Source organism: Stegostoma tigrinum, chromosome 1, assembly GCF_030684315.1.
Source record: "Stegostoma tigrinum isolate sSteTig4 chromosome 1, sSteTig4.hap1, whole genome shotgun sequence".
Classification (NCBI taxonomy): Eukaryota; Metazoa; Chordata; class Chondrichthyes; order Orectolobiformes; family Stegostomatidae; genus Stegostoma; species Stegostoma tigrinum.
In genome coordinates, this window is record NC_081354.1 from 11,714,326 (window position 1) to 11,735,182 (window position 20,857).

The following is a 20,857-nucleotide window of genomic DNA, read 5'->3' on the forward strand; positions in this document are numbered from 1 at the left end:
CTTTCCAGGGTTTGATAATGACCAGCTTCTCAATGTTGTCAAGGTCAGTGACTTGAAAAATAAACATGTTCTTCAGACACACCTTGTACTCGGGAGTATCATTTGTATAAACAGGTGATACCTACGTGGTGCCTTCCAGTAAAACACAACTGTGACCTCCCTCTTTCTCATCGCTGTTATGCTGAGATGGCACATTTGACTGAGCTGAGAATCCCGGACAGTGAACACATACCGTTCGGATGAAATGTTCCCATTCAAGTTATCTTGCCTGTAGAAGGTGGGGTGGTGGGAGTTGCACATCTGGCTGCACAATTGGTTTGTGTTTCATTAGATGTCAGATTTGGTAGTCTTCAAAACTTTGTATCAAACTCAGTCGTCACTTTGGAATATTTTCACAGTTTAAAACATGCACCAGCATGAAACACAATCTCCAAGCACACAGTTGATGCATCTACACTGGCAGGAAGAAAATGGCCACTTAGCGTGCTGTTCCACATTCATGTCACGTTTTTGACCTGCTTCCCCCAACTTTTTTTTGAAATTTGTGTAGGGTCTTGCTTCATTTCAATCCCAAATTATTTACCCTGATTGCTCAGTGGCTGCCTCACAGTGCCAGGGACTCTGGTTCAACTCCAGCCTCAGGTGACTGTCTGTGTGGAGTTTGTACATTCTCCCTGTATTGGCATTGGTGTGCTCTGGTTTCCTTCCACAACCCAAAAATGTGCAGAGTAGGTGTATAGGCCATGCTTATAGTGCTCGTAGTGTCCAGGGATGTATAGATTAGGTGGAATAGCATGGGAAATGCAGGGCTATAGGGATAGAGTAGGAGTGAGTCTGGGTGGGATGCTGTTCAGAGACTTGGTGTGACTTTTTGGGCCAAGTGGCCTGTTTTCCCCACTGTAGGGATTCTAAACCTTTCTTCCTGCATCAATACTTCCACGTAAGTCCCCACTATTTTGAGCTTCAGTTGTAGCATCTTTTGTTCACCTGCTTGCCCTTGCATCAGAGTCAAACCTGTTTAACATTGGGAAGACCAAAAGCAAATTGGGTGACCATTCTGCAGAGCATCTCTGTTCATTCCACAAGCTCAAGCTCCTAGTTACCCGTCACTTTCAGTCTCCACTTTGCTTTCATGTTGAGCTCTGTCGTTGGCTGCCCTCCCAGAATCCTAAAATGGAGAGCCAGTAAGACTTGCCAATAACATATATATTGGTCCTATTCATACTGTACATCTCAAAATGGTGTTCCAGCCTGACCAGCACACTCATTTCCAAGCAATACTCTTTTTTTTTTTTCCCAATTTGTTCACATTGCAGTGAAGCTCAACTGAAGCTTGAGAAACAGTACCATATCTCTTGCAAGCTGCTTGTATAGTACTGAGCCGAAAAATTTCCCTCTGTAGTCTCTGCCTCCTTTTTTTTTTGCTCTTTTATTTTTAGCACTTAGAATTCTGAACGCAGCCCAGTCCATTACACAAGTCAGCCTTCCATCCATTGACTCCATCTATGCTTCTTGCTGCCTTGGAAAGGCAGCCAATATCATCGACTCCTCCCAACCCACTTAAATCTTCAACCTCTTCCCTCAGGTAGAAGATAAAAAGCTTAAACACACACACACCAACAGGTTAAAGAACAACTTCTTCCCCCTTTTGAATGGACATCTCAAATTCCAAATCTAATGTTGATCATGCTTTTTGTGCATTTTTTTGTTTTTGCTTGTTGCAGCTGTAACTTTGTATTCCTTGCTCTGTTCAATCATCCTATGATTTTTGTTATGACCTGCTGGTACTGCACGCAGAACAAGACTTTTCACTCTACTTGGATGCATGTGACAATAATAAATCAAATCAAATCCTCTCTCATCTTTGCTTCAGGACAGAAACTGTTCATTCTGTTGTTCACTCTGCCTCTAAACATTTCTTTGCCTGTTCCCTTACCATTAACTTTTGCACCAAGACTTTTTTGCCATTTTAAGTTTCCTCTGACATTTAAAGCAAGTCTACCTGTCTTTATTTTTGTTTTAAATTCTTTAAATCTCTCTCTCTCTTCAATTTTGAATTGCTATTGTTGGCCTTTGAGCCAGTCAACAATGTGCGACCATTAAAGAATATCAGGGAGTGAGGGTGACCTTTTTGGAAACGCTCTATACACAATATTTATAGACCTCCTGTGGCCCTGTACACAGTGTCATAGCAATAGGCTACTTTGTAACCTTGGAAGTGTTGCAATCAAAATGTGATGTTTTATTGAAGTGCCGACTGTACGCACCATCAATATCAAGACCTGCAATGAGGTGACTTTAGTTAGCTGTGAAAGAGTGACCCTCATTCGTTACTTTTGCACTGACACTGAGGGGTTGTGTTCTTAGTGTTTGGGTGTGGCACACTCTTTGGAGGATGTGTGACCTGCATGATTAAGCAAAGCAACTGTGTGCCAACATCCTTCTGAAGGATTGTTACTGTGTGTCTGAACCAGGAATTCTCAGGTTGAAAAATTTCAATCAAAGGGAAAGAAAGATGGAATTGTGAGACTAACAGTAAAGAATGAAGAAATATGTCTGGTTTTTCAGCCTTTTAAATATCCTGCAATAATTAAAAATTAGAATGAGACGCGCACATGAAAAAAATCTAATTTTTTTTGGTCAAAGAGACAAATACTGAATAAGAACTGTGGAGGATGTAAGTCAGAAACAAAAACAAGTTGCCATGACCCCACCCCCAAGCACCAAACCATCATCTCCAACACCATTCATGACCTCCCACCCACAGCCTCCAACCTCATTGTTCCCCAACCCCACACGGCCCGTTTCTATCTCCTTCCCAAAATCCACAAACCTGCCTGCCCTGGCCGACCCATCATCTCAGCCTGCTCCTGCCCCACCGAACTCATCTCCACCTATCTGGACTCCATTTTCTCCCCTTTGGTCCAGGAACTCCCCACCTACGTCCGTGACACCACCCACGCCCTCCACCTCCTCCAGGACTTCCAACTCCCTGGCCCCCAACACCTCATATTCACCATGGACGTCCAGTCCCTGTACACCTGCATTCCGCATGGAGATGGCCTCAAGACCCTCCGCTTCTTCCTGTCCCGCAGGCCCAACCAGTCCCCCTCCACCGACACACTCATCCGCCTAGCTGAACTCGTCCTCGCACTCAACTTCTCTTTTGACTCCTCCCACTTCCTACAGACTAAGGGGGTGGCCATGGGCACCCACATGGACCCCAGCTATGCCTGCCTCTTTGTAGGTTACGTGGAACAGTCCCTCTTCTGCACCTACACAGGCCCCAAACCCCACCACTTCCTCCGGTACATTGATGACTGTATCGGCGCCGCCTCTTGCTCCCCAGAGGAGCTCGAACAGTTCATCCACTTCACCAACACCTTCCACCCCAACCTTCAGTTCACCTGGGCCATCTCCAGCACATCCCTCACCTTCCTGGACCTCTCAGTCTCCATCTCAGGCAACCAGCTTGTAACTGATGTCCATTTCAAGCCCACCGACTCCTACAGCTACCTAGAATACAGCTCCTCCCACCCACCCTCCTGCAAAAATTCCATCCCCTATTCTCAATTCCTCCGCCTCCGCCGCATCTGCTCCCATGATAAGACATTCCTCTCCCGCACATCCCAGATGTCCAAGTTCTTTAAGGACCACAACTTTCCCCCCACAGTGATCGAGAACGCCCTTGACCGCGTCTCCCGTATTTCCCGCAACACATCCCTCACACCCCGCCCCCGCCACAACCGCCCCAAGAGGATCCCCCCCGTTCTCACACACCACCCTACCAACCTCCGGATACAACGCATTATCCTCCGACACTTCTGCCATTTACAATCCGACCCCACCACCCAAGACATTTTTCCATCCCCTCCCCTGTCTGCTTTCCGGAGAGACCACTCTCTCCGTGACTCCCTTGTTCGCTCCACACTGCCCTCCAACCCCACCACACCCGGCACCTTCCCCTGCAACAGCAGGAAATGCTACACTTGTCCCCACACCTCCTCCCTCACTCCCATCCCAGGCCCCAAGATGACATTCCACATTAAGCAGAGGTTCACCTGCACATCTGCCAATGTGGTATACTGCATCCACTGTACCCGGTGCGGCTTCCTCTACATTGGGGAAACCAAGCGGAGGCTTGGGGACCGCTTTGCAGAACACCTCCGCTCAGTTCGCAACAAACAACTGCACCTCCCAGTCGCAAACCATTTCCACTCCCCCTCCCATTCTCTAGATGACATGTCCATCATGGGCCTCCTGCACTACCTCAATTATGCCACCCGAAGGTTGCAGGAACAGCAACTCATATTCCGCCTGGGAACCCTGCAGCCATATGGTATCAATGTGGACTTCACCAGTTTCAAAATCTCCCCTTCCCCCACTGCATCCCTAAACCAGCCCAGTTCGTCCCCTCCCCCCACTGCACCACACAACCAGCCCAGCTTCCCACCCCCACCCACTGCATCCCAAAACCAGTCCAACCTGTCTCTGCCTCCATAACCGGTTCTTCCTCACCCATCCCTTCCTCCCACCCCAAGCCGCACCTCCAGCTACCCATTAACCTCGTCCCACCTCCTTGACCTGTCCGTCTTCCCTGGACTGACCTATCCCCTCCCTACCTCCCCACCTACACTCTCCACCTATCTTCTTTACTCTCCATCTTCGGTCTGCCTCCCCCTCTCTCCCTATTTATTCCAGTTCCCTCTCCCCATCCCCCTCTCTGATGAAGAGTCTAGGCCCGAAACATCAGCTTTTGTGCTCCTGAGATGCTGCTTGGCCTGCTGTGTTCATCCAGCCTCACATTTTATTATCTTAGCTGGAAAAGCCTAGCAGCTTTGGCAGTATCTGTGGAGAGAAGTCAGGAGTTAATATTTCCCAGATACCTTGATGCTGCTCTTGTCCCATTTTTAGTCAAATCCTATTGATGACGCTGGGAGTTGAGAACACTATTCTTAAAGTATAACAACTCAACAAGTTGGTTATTTCCGGGTGGAGAGTTACAATGTGGCTTTCATTTTTGTGTCCATGGCTTGATTCTGGTATGGATGGGACTCTTTGGGTGGAGGAATGTGTATCTTTTTTTGATAGAACGTTCCTTTTAAGAGAGCTTCAGTTTGACTTTCATCTGACCATACATACCTGTGTGGTTTTATCTGTATTCTTGACGAATTACACTGCCATGGGTGTGTCAGAAAAGCCAGGCTGAAGCTGTACAAACTTGTTTGATTCCGTACTCAGTAACTCGTTACACTCCTTTTTTTTTTAAACAATTGTCACATTGCTTGATTAAAATCTCTCCAGTGGAAACCTAGATATGGTGGCTGCTTCAGTTCCTCCCTCAGGGTCACAACTGCTCTAATCAGTAACGACCAGGAAGGTTACAGCTAAAGCTGGAACTTTATTGGTGCTTTCCCATTTCATTTACAAATATTGGCAGGGAATGTGGTGGGTCCGAAATGATTCAGCTTGGCATGTTGCCAGCTACTGGTGAGAAAAGTAATAATGTTTGTTCAGACCATCCTTCCTGTGTCTTGTCACTTCTACATTTACGGCCCATTTAGCAATGTCACAACTTTTCCAAGGTTAGTACCTGGCTTGATCCAAATTTTGAAAGTGAGCAAACAGCTGACATTTACTTGATGTCATTTGTGTATTTGGGACATTCCAAAGCACTTCCCTGCCAATTAAGTACCTGTCAAGTGCGGTTACTGTTGTGAAGTGGGAAACACTACAAAGTAGGACCCCAAGAGGATAATTTAAATAACCAATCGATCTGTGTTAAACAATAATGGTAAATATTGTGCACAGCATTGGGAAAGCAGTTCTTTAACCAGTGTCTTTTGGATCATTTATGTCCAGTAATTGCATACATCGCTGTCAATGAGTACTCTTTAAAATGAATTCAATTCTTTTATTTCACTATATATTAAAGTGTAGCTCAGAGGTAATGATGTGCCTTGCAGGAGCAGAAGAAAGTTAGTTTAAAACCAGAACTCCCTAGGCTGGCACACCTACACCATCCTGACAGAGTGCTCCAGTGTCAGAGGTACCCCTAGTACAGTGTATTCATACTTGCAAGCTGCCACGTACATGACTGCGTTTGGAATATTGAACCAAAGGAATATCAAAAAAATTAAAACTTTAACAACACTTTGAGGTGAAATAGGCAAATAAATCTGTCGCTATGCATTTACAAAATAATCCACAGCTCTGAAATTTATTTCTACACCCAGAATTCCTACAAATATCTATTTGTATTCTCTGGGACTTTGGATTAAGAGCATGACAATGCTTTCCAATCTCAAAGTATCATTTAGGCTTCCACTTTCAAAGAACCAAGTAAGTTTGGTTAATTAACCAAAGTGTGCAGGATTTTTTATTTAATTTGCATGCATCAACAAAGGTAAACTGTTTGTAAGCTTATAAAGGCTGCAAAAAATCTGCTTCTGTCCCTTTATCACAAGGATATCATTTTGATTGCATGTCCAGTGTTAATTCAGCTAAGTGATCACTTGATATCAGGGCAGAAAATTTTGTATCTATCATTGCTTAAAGTTTGTAATGTCACTGTACATTGAGTATTTAATTGAATTGAGAACAGGAAAGTGGATTTGAGGCCAAGATGAATTTACAATTAGAATTAGGTTTCATTGTCACACATGCTCAAATATAGGGACACAGGAGTATAGTGAAAACTTATCATTTGCAGCACCATTTTGAGATCATCCATAATTGTATCAAATGGCAGTGCAGGCTCGAGGCTGAATTGCATACTGCTGCTCCTGCTCCTAGTTCTTGTCTTTTTTTCTTATTCAGGTGGTTGCCGTTCAAGCATTCAGTAAAGATTAAACCGTGCTCCTTGTTATGGTTGTGAAGTTTATAGCATCATTGTGGGATTGTTTTTAACCTTTGGACAAATGAAGGAGCTCTGATAGCAAACTGACAATAAGCTTAGGGTAGTTTGATTGTTAGAGACAGAAAATGAAAATGGATAGGGTGTGAGATGGATAGGAGAAATGTGGGATCAATGTGGACTTCACCAGTTTCAAAATCTCCCCTTCCCCAACTGCATCCCTAAACCAGCCCAGTTCGTCCCCTCCCCCCACTGCACCACACAACCAGCCCAGCTCTTCCCCTCCACCCACTGCATCCCAAAACCAGTCCAACCTGTCTCCACCTCCCTAACCTGTTCTTCCTCTCACCCATCCCTTCCTCCCAACCCAAGCCGCACCCCCATCTACCTACTAACCTCATCCCACCTCCTTGACCTGTCCGTCTTCCCTGGACTGACCTATCCCCTCCCTACCTCCCCACCTATACTCTCCACCTATCTTCTTTTCTCCATCTTCGGTCCGCCTTCCCCTCTCTCCCTATTTATTCCAGAACCCTCACCCCATCCCCCTCTCTGAAGAAGGGTCTAGGCCCGAAATGTCAGCTTTTGTGCTCCTGAGATGCTGCTTGGCCTGCTGTGTTCATCCAGCCTCACACTTTGTCTTGGATTCTCCAGCATCTGCAGTTCCCATTATCTCTGGATAGGAGAAATGGTTATTTTCTCTAAAAGGGTTATGGTAGCTGTTTTGAACACTTTCTCTTTAAGGGTCCCGTTCTTGCTGCAGTGGAGTGGAGCCCATGCTTGCCCCTGTAAACATTGCTGTAGGTGCCTATGAACCTGAGAATTTAGGAAGGCTTAGATTGCTTTCCTGGGAAGATGAGTTGGGTTTTTTATATTTGAAGATGATGGGTTTATTCGGGGTATACCCGAGTCACCATCTCCAAATGAGCTGAAGACAGAGGGTTGTATCTAGTTATGCTGTAAATTGTCTTCTCTCTTAATAAGAGGAAAGAGATTTGGGATGAAGAATAGTTCATCAGTATTCCTATCTGATTAATGTGTTGCACATTGTTATGGAGAAGAACAAAGCCATAATGGGATCAGCTTCATACAAATCACTGACTCCTACACAGACAGCAGTTCTGCATGGTCAATAGCAACTGACTTGTTAGCTTTATGATGGCTCCGTACAAGCCATTCACCACCCTGACTTGGAAGTACGTTGCTGTTTCCTCACTGTTGCTGGGTCAGAATCCTGGAATTCTCTCCTTGGGGGCATTGAAGGGCAACCTACAGTAGGTAGACCACAGCAGTTCAAGAAGGGAGCTCACTGCCACCTTCTCAAGGGCAAATAGGGATGGTATTAAATGCTGGCCAGCCAGTGACTCCCACATCCCATAAATTAATTAAAAATGCATCCTGCAGCCATTAAGAAATCTGAGAGATTCTGTCTTGGCAAAGCAGAGAGAAGAACCATGGGAATAGACTTTCATGCTGGTGGTGGATTTAAGGAGCTCTCAAAATGTTGAGAGAAATGCATAAAGACAGTCACACCGTCACTGCTCAGTCCAATTAGGATAGCTGAGTCCACTTGAAACAGTTGACTATTTATTCTAAGGATAGTAATTCTATGGAAGGTGCAGTGTCTAATAACTGTGAAAAGGAATGTTCCTTTCTGTAACTTCAATTGTGTATGACAAAATGTTTGTGTATCCTCAAGTGATTTCTTTTTTCCCCCCTTTGTTCCAGTAAATGTTTTAAAATGTCAATGTGTTGGGTCTTTGTTTGATCCATCAGTTCTCTTGTTTAACCCTTATTTGTTGCCGTGGAGTTAGTAGCATGCTATGTGTAGGAATAGACGGAAGGTGTTGGATTTGATTTTGGAGTTGTATGCTTGCGTTTGTCACTCTAAATGAAAACTCCTTGGTGTGTAAAGATGCGGCTCCAGTGCACCAGTCACTGCCTGACTATTGGAGCAGTTCCACCTGTGATTCCAAGATTGGGCAATACTTGAAGCTGGAACATATTCCCCTCACTACAATAATATGATTGTTGTTATGGGCAATAACAACAATGTTTCACTAGGAATGTGTTTTCCATAGAATCCCTACAGTTTGAAAACAGGCCCCTCAGCCCAACAAGTCCATACTTTTCTTGCCTCCCTTTTTCTGTTTATATCTTTAGCGAGAAAAGTTAGACATTGCTTTGAACAAGAGAACTGGATTTTTTTTCTCTCTCTCCTTAACTGACTAACTGTTGAACCTGTGCAACAGAGTTGACCAGTTGCAAAAGGTACTGAGGCTGGGGTAATGCATCACCTAGAAACAGATGGGTCGGTTGGAAAGAGACCAACCTAATGGAGTAATGTTCTGCATCAAATATGGGGCAAGGCAAGAAGACAGGCCTCCAGGAACTACCACATCTGGGATGCAAGTGAAGTTTGGCATTGGTGCCATTATGCAACACTCTCTAGCCATTGAGCTACCCCCAGTGAGCTGACCCCTGTTTAAATGAAAATGTCTTAAAATGATAAAGGGAGTTGTTTCTGTTGATACAGGAAAAACCAGGTGGGGAAAATCCAAAATGGTGGGAACATTAACTTAAAGTTCAAGCCAGGCCCCCTCTGGAGGAAAATTAGCAGTTTAACACACAGGCTCTAACTCATTGCTCAAAACGTTGTGGATGTGGAGAGGAGAGGTCAGTTGGAATTTGTGAGGTGGATGGATAAACATTGTCAAGTGAAGGTATTTGGGAATATAAGGCAAACGTTGAATTGAGGGCTAGATTTGTTGAGATCTAGTTATGTTGAGCAGTGGGTGAGCTGGCGGTCAATGCCCTAGAGAATTTGGTGAGAGACATTTGGTGTCCAGCGAGGTTGAAAAATGAAAATGGATTAGGGGGGTGTGGGCAGGGGAGATGAGAGCAGAGATAATTCTTTTCTTTTAAAAGATACAGTAAGCATTTTGAACACTTTTTTTTTTTCCTCTTAGTTCAACATTTCATATTTATAGCATGGTGGAGCCCCTTCCCATGCCTACAAGTATCAGTAGTGATACCTATGTAACTGAAAATGTGGGCACGTTGTAATGGTCTGCACCACAACAGAGAGCCCTCCCCAAGATAAGTATACCACACTACCCTTCCACCACCACACCCCCCCCCCCCCCCAAAACCCCCAAGGAAGTAGGAGGCTTTGATCCTTGAAGTATAGTTAGTTTTGTAGTGAAAGAGACGAATTGGGGCAAAAAGAGTTAAAAAGCCACAGATGCTTGAAGGAATTTTTGTTTCTATAATTTTACAATGATTACAACACAAGGCTGGCTGATCAATCATGTCTGGTGCCAGCTGTCCGTAAGAACAATTGAGGCTCAGCAATATAGTTCCAGTAAAGCAGTGTGCTAACACCAACCCAAGTAAACACCACCATATCCCCTCCTTCAGTCCAAAAAGCAATCCTTCATCACCCAGCTTTTCTGAATAAGCATCTCCAGAGACGCTGCATGACCTATTTAAGCGCACATTCTCTTTATTTCAAATCTTCAGCATTTCGCTGTACTTTTGTGTTTTATTGCATAACAATTCATTACTACTGTTTCCTGTCATTTGGCAGGCTTCATCCTGTTACCACCTGTCCTTTTTGCTGATCAACTTGTCCTATGTCCCCGAACCTATATCTAAGAAAAATTTGAAGATTGTGGCCTATTACTTCAAGTCCCACTCTATTTTCTTCAGTATCCTTGGAGCAAGTTTGAGTGGTGAGTCAGTGCGTTTCAAAGTACTTGAAGGTGTGGTCAGTATCTAGCATTTAACTGGCTTTTACTGGGTTAAGAGTTAAAGTAGCATAAGCATACATTTCTCCTCGCCTGGTCAGGGTAAACAGGCTCGGCTAGAGAGTAGTTTGAGATATTTATGTAAACTGGTTCAGTCTAGCCTTTGCTCTGTAACTGAAGAATATAAATAAAGCAGAGTAGGTTTGGCACATAATAAAATGTGAGGCTGCATGAACACAGCAGGCCAAGCAGCATCTCAGGAGCACAAATGGTGAGTTACGTGAAATCAGGAGGAGCTGTTCCTTTTCTCTTTAATTTACTTTCTTCACCATCTGGTCCTACTTCAACACAGTGGGAGTAACTTGGTGAGCTATAACAGGTCAGTAGTTAAAATACATGGGTCAGCTTGGGTGAATGGAATATGATAAGTCTTGGAAAGACCACATGTCCCAGACCAGTGTATTTGCAGGAGATGTTACTGTCAACATGAGCTTGAGTTCTGAATTTTGGAACTGCAATCATGGCTGTGCCTCCATGAGGCAGATGGTTATCTGAAGCCTGTTTGGAAAGGTAATTACACAGCATACAAGAGGTGTTCAGATAGGTATGGAATGGGTAGTACTGGAATCCCCTGAGATGCTTTTGTTTGCAAATCAATTTTCTACTTTGGATACAGGTGAGGGCAATGGTTCCTGCATAGGAGTACAGTCAGAGCCACATGTTGGTGTCTCTCATATAGGAAAGGAGGATGGAGAGTGGGAAGGCTGATTGGGGATGATTTAGTTCAGAATAGGCAGGCATTTCCGGAGCTGGGAACATGACTGCAGGATGTTATGTTGTCTTCCTGTTGTGGGGCTCAAGGATGTCACAGAATGGTTGCAGGACATTGTTCTGGGAAAAAGTGAACAGTGAGAAGTCGTGGTCCACGTTTGGCATCAAGAAGCACCTGCAATGCAGTAAATTCGGGATTACCCCCACTAGTCCTATGTGTTTGTGAATGTAGAAACAGAAGAATTAAATGATTAAGCCTATGGCTGGAAAACTTTTTTTTTTTTGGAAAGAGGGCTTCAGGTTTCTAAGGCATTGTGTCCAGTTCCAAGGAATGTAGAATCTGTACAAAATAGACAAGTTTCAGCGTGGTATGACTGGAACTAAATCTTAGCAAGAAGTTGCTAGTGTTTGGGAGAGTTTAAACGGGATTGGTAGGGAGCTGAGAACCTAACAGCTCATTCAAGGAGTGTGAAAATATTAGAGAAGGAGTGTATAGAGCAGAGACAAACAAAGCAATGCAAATAGGGTTAAAATGGAGAACGTTCATTAAAAATGATTCAAGGCATTCTATCTAAAATGTGCAAAATATTTGCACAAAAGATTTGATTTTGAATGCAAAAATTAAGGTAAATATTTTAATTGCTGTTAGTGACTGAGATTAGGAAATGACTTTTTTAAGGATATTCCACATTTTGGAGATATATAAAAAAGAGAAAAGATTAAGTAACAATGAGGCCTTCCTAATGAAGGATGACCTATCCCCTCTTACTAAAGTAATCACGATTGAAGGATCAAGCCGTGGAATCGGTTTATGTGGAGCTAACAAACAAGGGAAAGTAAACATTGAGAGTTTTTTAATCAGGAAATTAAAGATGTAATGTGAATAATAGGGTGCTAATGAATGACTTCCACTTCATATAGTCAGGGTTGATCATGTCATCAATAGTGCTGTGGAGGAATGTGTATGCAATTAATTTCTGGAACAATGTGTTGAGGCCAATTTGGAATTGGCTAATTTGCATTTGGTGTTGTGCAGTGGGAAAGAGCTAATTCATAACTTTGCTATAAAGGAGCATTTGAGAAACATTTAGAATTTAACATGAAGTTTTGAAGGTGATGTTCCACTTTGAAATACGGGTCTTAAGTCTGGGGAAAAACATGTGAATTGAGGGTAAATTGGTTAAGATGACTTGGGCGGGTGGGGGGGGTGGGGTGTGGGTAAACAGATTGGAGGGTAAACAGACAATGGCTAGTATTTAAAGTCCTCAAGGCATAAACAACCAAAGGGAAAGGAAGGATGTGTTGGTGTTGGAGGTGGTCCAGAGGAGGTTTACGAGAATGATCCTGGGGATGAAGAGCTTCTCATATGAGGACTTGAGTCTGTACTTGATAGAGTTTAGGAAGATGAGAGAGGGATCTCGTTGCAACTTACAGAATACGGAGAGACCTGGATAGACTGGATGTGGGGAAATGTTTTTGTTCCTAGGAGTGACTAGGACCCAAGGGAACAGCATCACAATGAAGACAGAACCTTTTCAGTATGAGACTGAAGAGGAATTTCTTCAGCTAGAGGTGTATCTGTGGGACCTCTTGGTACAGAAGGCTATGGGTGCCAGAGATAGATCAGTTCTTTTTTAGTAAAAGGATAAAAGGTTATGGGGTGGGGGAATAGGGTTGAAAAACTTGGCAGCCATGGTCTAATGGGCTGAGGTGGCCTAATTACACTCCTCTATGGCATTATGGTGTTAAGGACACTATCACAGTTTTAAAAAAGAGCTATAGATTGCAATAGATAAAATGAAATAGTTCATAAGAATGCAAATTTAATAATGGTAAGCCTGTGGGCTGGGAGCAACTTACAACCACACAACAGTGCCAAGCAACTGACAGGGAAAGGAACAAGATAATATGAAAGCAAGCTAGCAAGGAATGTAAAAGCTCCTATCTATAATGAAAAGAAAAAGATTAGCAAGAACAAATGTGGCCTCATTACAGGGAGTATTATTGTTGAAAGATGGAAATGGGTAGAGAAACTAAAAGTGTATAACTGGATGAACACAGGCCAAACAGCAGCATAGGAGCAGGAAAGCTGATGTTTTGGGCCCAGACTGTCCTTCAGAACATCAGCTGTCCTGCTGTGTTCATCCAGCTCCACACCATGCTATCTCAAATTCTCCAGCATCTGCAGTTCCTACTATTAGAAACTAAACAGTTACTTTAGTCATCTTCAAAGAAGTGAACATATAAAATCTAAGTTGTGATGGACTTGTGCAACTAAAGATCTAAAATAAATTAGAGGTGGCACTTGGAAAAATTAGCTAGATTAAAGATTGATAAACCTCACCAGACAAGATGAGCTTCATGCCAGACCATTGAAAGAAGTAGTAATTGAGTTAGTGGATGCATTATGGATTATCTTTTGGGCTTCTCCAGATTCTGGAAAGGTTCTTGTTGACTGAAAGGCGGCAAATGTAACCCCAATATTTAAAAGGGAGGAAGCAGGAATATAGATCTGTTAGCTTCATCCTTGTATTAGGAAAATTTTGTCTATTGGATTTATGAAAGGGAATTCAAGTTTGTCAAACTTGTTGGACTTTACTTTGAGAATGTTACTTATAGCATAGGAAATAGGGAACCAGTGGATTGGTTGCGAATTTGTGGTTGTGAAAATGTTTTCACAAGGCCTTTGGAAAGGTTCTGCACAAGATTAGAAAATGAAATTAGTGTCCAAAATTGGGAGGAATGAAATAGAATGAGCTGAAATTCTTTCTTAGACGGAAAGCAGAGAGCAGGCTGTAACTAGTAGTATATCAGTGTTCAGTGCACGGTTATGGGTCCACAACTATTTTGTGGAATTTTTTTTTTGTTTGTGCAGAAGTCTGAGGTTGGATCGTTAAAATATACTCAAGCTTGAGATTTTTCCTCGGTAAGGGAATGAGGGTCACAGGGATAAAGCAGGACAGTGGAGTTGGGGATTGTCAGATCAACCAGGATCTGATTGGCAGAGCAGACTCAATAGGTTGAACAGCCTACTTTTGCTCCTCCGTCTTATGATCCTACTCACTGTCTGTAATAATGGTTTGGATGTGGTGACTAGTTGTAATATTTCCAGAGATGGATGGAGAAACAATTTGGGGAGAATGTGCAGGGCTTCAGACAGGCTCAGTAAATGGGTTAAAATGTGACAGGTGAAATATAGTGGAAACTGTGACTTGAAGGAGAAGTGAACGGCAGAACATTTTTAAAGTGGTGCAAAGTTGGGAAATGTAGATATACAAAAAGATCTGGGTTTCTTTGTCAATAAAAGATCACAGAGACACAGTATGTTGCCATTCGTTTCAAGATCGGAATACGGTGAAGAGTAACTAAGGTTCACCAGACAAATTCCTGGGATGCTGGAATTGTCTCATGAGGCCAAGGAAACTGGAACGAACAAACAAACACCAATTACTGCAGAAACTCAGCACGTCGGGCAGCATCTGTGAAGGGAAAACAGTGAATGTTTTGGGTCCACCAAGCCCTCGTCAGTTCATTTTACTGAAGTCATTCCTGGTCCCACTTAATGTCTGGCTATCGTTTTAGTCCAATGCTGTTAGTACACACCACTCCCCTACCCCCGCGCGCCCCCCCCCCCCCCACATTCTTCTGGGTACCTGGTTTCTTTCCCCCCCCTCCTGTTATCTCCTGGATCTCACATCTCACTCCTCCTCCACATTAGTGTAAACCGTCCCCAAAAGCACTGGCAATCTGTTTATCTGTGGCTCCAGTCAACCTGATCAGTCCGTACAGTGAGAGTCCCTAGGGAAGCTCCCAATAATCCAGGAATCTTACACCCCCCCCCCCCCCACCACTTCCCATTCCATCTGTTCAACCACGCTCCCAGAACAGTGACACTTATACCAGAATTTACCTTCTTTAAAAAAAGTTATGACCTGGTTGTGTTTGGGCTAAATCCACAAACGTCAAGAGAGAACTCCAGACCACGCGTTCTCTTCTCTATCCCACTTGCGTTTTGCAGTGTCTGTCTGTCTCTGTCCCAGTGCTTACTAAATTGCTGTTGGTCACATATAATGCCCTTCTAATTTGTGACTTCCTTTTCCTGCACCATTCAGGTTCTACCCAGTAGAACTAGGTTCCAGCAGAGCTATATTTGGTCAATGTTAAAGACTGGTAGTCGTGGGGATGGGGGGGAAGCTTTTGTGTGCAGTGGCAGTGTCCCTACTGCTAAACTCAAAGGCCTACGTTTATAATCCCACCTATTCCACAGCAGGTGGGACATCTCTGAATTGGAAAATGTCTTCAGATTGCTGTCTGAATGAAGGAAAAACTCCAATCCAAACAGAAAAGCTTGTTTCTGTTTGAGGGTCCTGTGGTGCAGTGGACCCTACCACTGAGCTAGGAGATGTGGGTTTGAGGTTCCACCTGCTCTGAAGGTATGTCATAGCATGTCCAAGAAAGTTGACCAAAATAGCTCTAGTCTATCTTTATTATCACTGGGCACAGAGCATTTGCTGTGGGAGCATTAAATAAAGGCAACTACCATTGACTCACAGTCAAAGTCTTGGTTGTAGGAATTTGGAACAACAAAAGCGATGGCCTGGTGGCATTATTGCTGGGCTGCTAATCCAGACACCCAGCTAAATGTTCTGGGGACCTGGGTTTGAACTCTGCCGCAGCAGATGTTGGAATTTGAATTCAGTTGAAAATTTCTGGAATTAACAATCTAATGATGACCATGAACTGTTTGATCGTCAGAAAAACCCATCTGGTTCACTAATGTCCTTGGGGGAAGGAAACTACCATCCTTAACTGGTCTGGTCTACATGTGACTCCAGACCCACAGCGAGGTGATTGACTGACTGACTGACTTGTAACTGCCCGATGGGCAATAAATGCTACCTAGCCAGCGACACCCACATCCCGTGAATGAATGAATAAATACATCGGGTGGCATTATTTTACAGCCTACACTGCTGCGACTTTGATGGGAGAGCAACAAAAGTGTAACATTCGTGCAAATCTCTGCTTAATTGAAAAACAAAATGAAGGACTCACATTAGTAATAGTGTCCCTATCTCTGAGCCTGCACTCAAGTCCCATCTGCTCCAGAAGTATGTCATAAACATCTGACCAGGATGATTAATAACCACGCTTAGGACTCATTTTCTGTTCCACAAACACTAAAAGATGTGTTGCTGCTGATTTTAGTAAGTTTCCCCCCCAGCCTCTGTCCCGCACATCGGTCACAATGTGCCCGCTGTCTCTCGGGGTTCGTCCCTATCCTCGCATTTTCCAGACTTGGTTTGGTTTAACTGAATCGGGGGTTTTGTGACTCCGGTTCCAAGTTCATGGAAAGCTGTTGAGATCTAGCAATGCAAACGAATCTATCCCTGCTCGGAAGTGTGACTAATCTTCCACTCCAGCCTAGTTGCTACGGCAATTTGACAACACAGTGTGGAACAGACTACATCACAGTGCGGCGCTGGGCACATTCTGATTCGGCAGTGAGAGAGATAACGGCGTGTGGCTGTACTATCAGGTCCGAACGACCTCCTGCTTTTTCATTCAAAGCGTCGCTGTCAGTTTCAGCCTCGGCACGTCTCCTGCATGCGGGCCAATTAAAAGGTTTTAAACAGGAACAGAGTTGGGAGTGTTGGTGGCTCAGGGCGGGGACATTTTAAGTGAATGTTCGGGCCTTAACATTGCTGGACAGGAAAAAAAGTTCCTTCGATTTCTCGGTGAGTACCTGGGAGACGAATTATCCCGATCACCAGTTAGTGATCCCTGGTCCGCCTGAATACCCGGTGAGCAATGGGATTTGAATTTTGCTCATCTTTTATACCCACCCTGTAAACACACTTTTGTAGAGTTGGAACCAAATCACTTTCAGCTCGTCTATTTTTCTTCCTTTATACAGTGAAAACGTGTAACCCGTTCTCTTATTATCTTCTGTGTTCCCGCTCTCTGCAACTCTGGGGATTAAGATCCAAATATAGGAAGTTTTTAAAGGAGCTTTTAATTCATTCCATAGAATACGGAAACAGACTATTCAACACAAATCCACACTGACCAATTTCCTAACTAAAGAACAATAATATTAGTTTTGTGGCTCCCAGATGATTTTCTTTTTTCTCCTTTCCAGGCACACTTTTGCTTAAATTATTGACAAGATAGTCAAAAGTGAATGTAATAACAGTCTACACTCCAGTCTGTCTTGATGAAAGATTTGACTAAGTTAAAGTCACTAGTGTCTCACCAGACCATGGGCTGCTACTCTCATTAGAGACACACAGCTGGCTGTTGAGTTTAACTTGAGGGTAACCACATCTGAGTGGCGAGATTGAGAAGGACAGTTCTTCATGGTAAACTCAGCCAGTGTGGGAATGAAACCGATGCTGTTGGTGTTACTCTGCATTGTTAATCTGCAGCGTTCCAGCCATGTGGTCGTGGATTGGACTGACAATACTGCGATTGATGTAGTTCAGAATAACTTCAGATACTATAGAAAAGGGTGGTGTCTCTCTTCAAGTGTAAGCATATACAAAAGTTTCATTGACTTCCATTGAAATGAAAAGTTTAAAAATTAGCTTTCAGGGTGACTTTTGAAGCCGGGGGTGGAATTCAATGTTGTCAAAGGGCCACTATCCACCTTTTGTTTCACACATTAACTGTACAGTGTTTCTCTTTATGACTGAAATTTCATAACGTCCATAACAAAACAAGACAGCCTTTTGATCATACTTTGACTTGAAACAGCATCATATCTAGGCCCTGAAGCAGTTGCCAAAGTAACCTCCGTATTTCAACATTCAATACACTGCAGCGGTAGTGTCCCTACCTCTGGACTAGAGGGCCTAGGTTTAAGTCCTACATGCCCCGGAGGTGTGTCTGAACAGACTGACTTTTAAAATAACTTTTAGTGCAGTTGTGTGTGTGTGAATGACCTTCTCTACCCCCTCTCTCCTGACGCCAGGCCATAGAACGCTGTCTTCCAGTTTCAGGATGGGTGGTGTATGCATGTGGTGAGTTGGGAATCTGATACACTAACCATTTCGGATTGGTGAGTTGTTCGGCCAGTCGCAGCCAACGGATCTGGCTGTTCATGCCACTGCTAATTTGGAGAAAAAGTGGGATCAGGCAGGAGGGGAACGTGCTGGATTTCTTATTCAGTTTATGGTGAAGCACTGACTGCGTATCATGTCAGGATTTTTAAGAAGCATTTGCTTTTGAACTGAGGAATTTTGCCAAGACAATATTGCCCAAGTTAAGTCAGAACTTGAAAAATTGACTCGTGAAATCCCAGTCCAAGTCAGTAATTCAAGTCACTAACTTTACATATTAGGAATGATTTAAGTTGGTGAGTTAACAAAGATTTCCAACAGATGTGGTTTGTATGAGTCACCGCCTTTCTGGGTAGGGATTCAAGTGTTTGAGGAAATGCAACTTTGAGAGCAGTGTTTTAATTTAGAACATTCTTTTTCCTTGTGGTGAAAACCAACTCTGGTTTTCTGATTTTCTTTCTAAATCCAGTCAAGGAACATGGATGTCATCACCAAGGATTTGTGGAGACTTATAAAGGAATGGGCAAAAATGGACAATGGTAGTCCTTTGCGGTGTTTGTGCACTCCCATTGCTGACAATGAATTTCCTGCATTTAGATTCAGCAACAGTGAAGAAGTTCCATTTCAGAATGTTGAGACCTTTTTTCAGAAGGTCAGCAGTGTTGATGGTGGTCCTGGACACTTTGCGCCTCTGGGCTATAGGTTTTGGAAGTGACTTGTTGAAGATTTATTTGTAACTGTTAACAATTTAAGCACCACAAGAAGAATTCATAGGCTGTAATCACTTCTCCCTCAGCTTAGAACTTGTCTGGAAGCAGGAGGAGAAAAATCAGTCAGGTGTCTTGATCACTGTCTACTGATAGGAAAGCAGCCCTTTGTAGATGTCAGTAGGAGTTACCTAGGTGTTCCATGGTCATTGCTTATCTGCAGCCATGACTGATTGAAGTGCTTAGTGTATTACCAGCACATGCAGAACTAATGAGAAAATAAAGTCCCGCTGTCAACTTTCACCTAGACAAATTTAAAATTCTAATCTGGTAGTTTTTTTACAATGCACATGTAGAATATAAAAATGTGGTATGCAACTTTGTACTCCTGTTGAAAAGAGAACTGCAACACAAAATTTATCCCCACCATCAGCTAACTTAACCTGTAAAAAAGGCAGGGATGAATGGAATTGCAACTTGAATTTAGGGTTTCAGTGACCTTTAGCTAACTTGGCAGTCTTACTTTTGACAGCTGTAGTTAATAAAATTAAAATACATCGGAGTTTAAATAAATTCCAGTTTGCTCATCTTGCTAGAGGGTGTGGCTGCTGAATGACTTAACAAGCTAAGTATTAAGGAACAGGAACAGTGTGCCTGCAAGTAGAGGGGAGGTTGAGCTGTTCAGAAGAACCCAGGTACATTTTTTTTTCAGTTGTTGGCATCAATCCAGCCTTGTGTTGAGGAACAGTTTTGAAACTTAAATTTCTTGAATGTTCTTTTTAAAAATGATTGTGGCAAAGTTTATTGGTAGCTTGACTTCAGTGCGAAGGCCATAGCACACAGCATTGAAACCAAATCCGAAAGGATTGATTTGCAAATTTCCAGAGTTGTAAAGATGTTCGTAAGCCAGTCCAAAATAAACATTTGATGAAAAGTTACAATTTACTTGTTGAAAAATTCTTGTGTGTGCAACCTAGAGCATAACGCCCTTCATCCAAATCTGTTCGAGTCCTTTAAACTGACATTTGTGCTTGAGCTTAAAGCAATAAATTTGCTATTTTAGGGAGCAATCAATCTGAGCCTGAATTAATAAGACTGTCTGTCTGAATAATGAATTGGAAGTGAGGAGTTTTTTTTGAGGGATTTATGTATGATACATAATTTAGCCTTTTGAGCTGTGCATAAACCAATATATTTTCTCAAACGTAAATCAGTGCTTGGCAACCACCACAATGTAAATAAACTTGGGTTGTTTGAAATGCAATTTAACTCTTTCTTGACCAGGACTAAACAGGAAATTTAATGGATTATTGAAATGTTTGATTTTTCTGCTTTAAAAATTAAACCATGTTTCTACCAAAACGGTTACTTGATTTCTGAATTCAACTTGGTTCCATCAAAAGTAATTTGTAGATACCTCAACAGTGTACTAACTAGACACAGCTTGGGTTATACCCTAAAATGATATTTTTCAGTAAGTGAATGTTTCATTGCAATTCTTCCATTACATAAATTGTTTGGGCTGAGTCTGTGATGATTATTTCATCAACCCTTTTCAGGTACATTATGACATATTTGGGGCAGTTGGGACTTGAACCCAGGCCCTTTTTGGCTCACTACTACTGTGCCACAAAATCGGTTGTTTTGTATTCTTGGCAAATTGCAATTAATAACAACGTGGGTGGGGGGCAGGTTGAGGTGTTGTAATTTTAC

The 20,857-nt window shown here is 43.0% G+C and overlaps 1 protein-coding gene across 9 annotated transcripts in view; it reads left to right on the plus strand.

The window, feature by feature from the left end:
* The window catches only part of sgms2a (sphingomyelin synthase 2a), a 73,229-nt gene that overhangs the window by 29,282 nt on the left and 23,090 nt on the right, over window positions 1–20,857 (plus strand). Inside the window, exon 3 of one of the 9 annotated variants that reach the window (XM_059651789.1) lies at window positions 10,446–10,590. The exons of 3 other annotated variants lie outside the window; for them this stretch is intronic. The gene's annotated coding sequence lies outside the window, so the exon portion shown is untranslated. Of the gene's footprint in view, window positions 1–10,445; window positions 10,591–10,799; window positions 10,877–16,854; window positions 16,916–16,936; window positions 17,181–19,775; window positions 19,840–20,857 lie in introns of those variants that run through there. 5 more of the 9 variants (XM_048529201.2, XM_048529209.2, XM_048529218.2 and 2 more) reach the window with 5 other exon arrangements.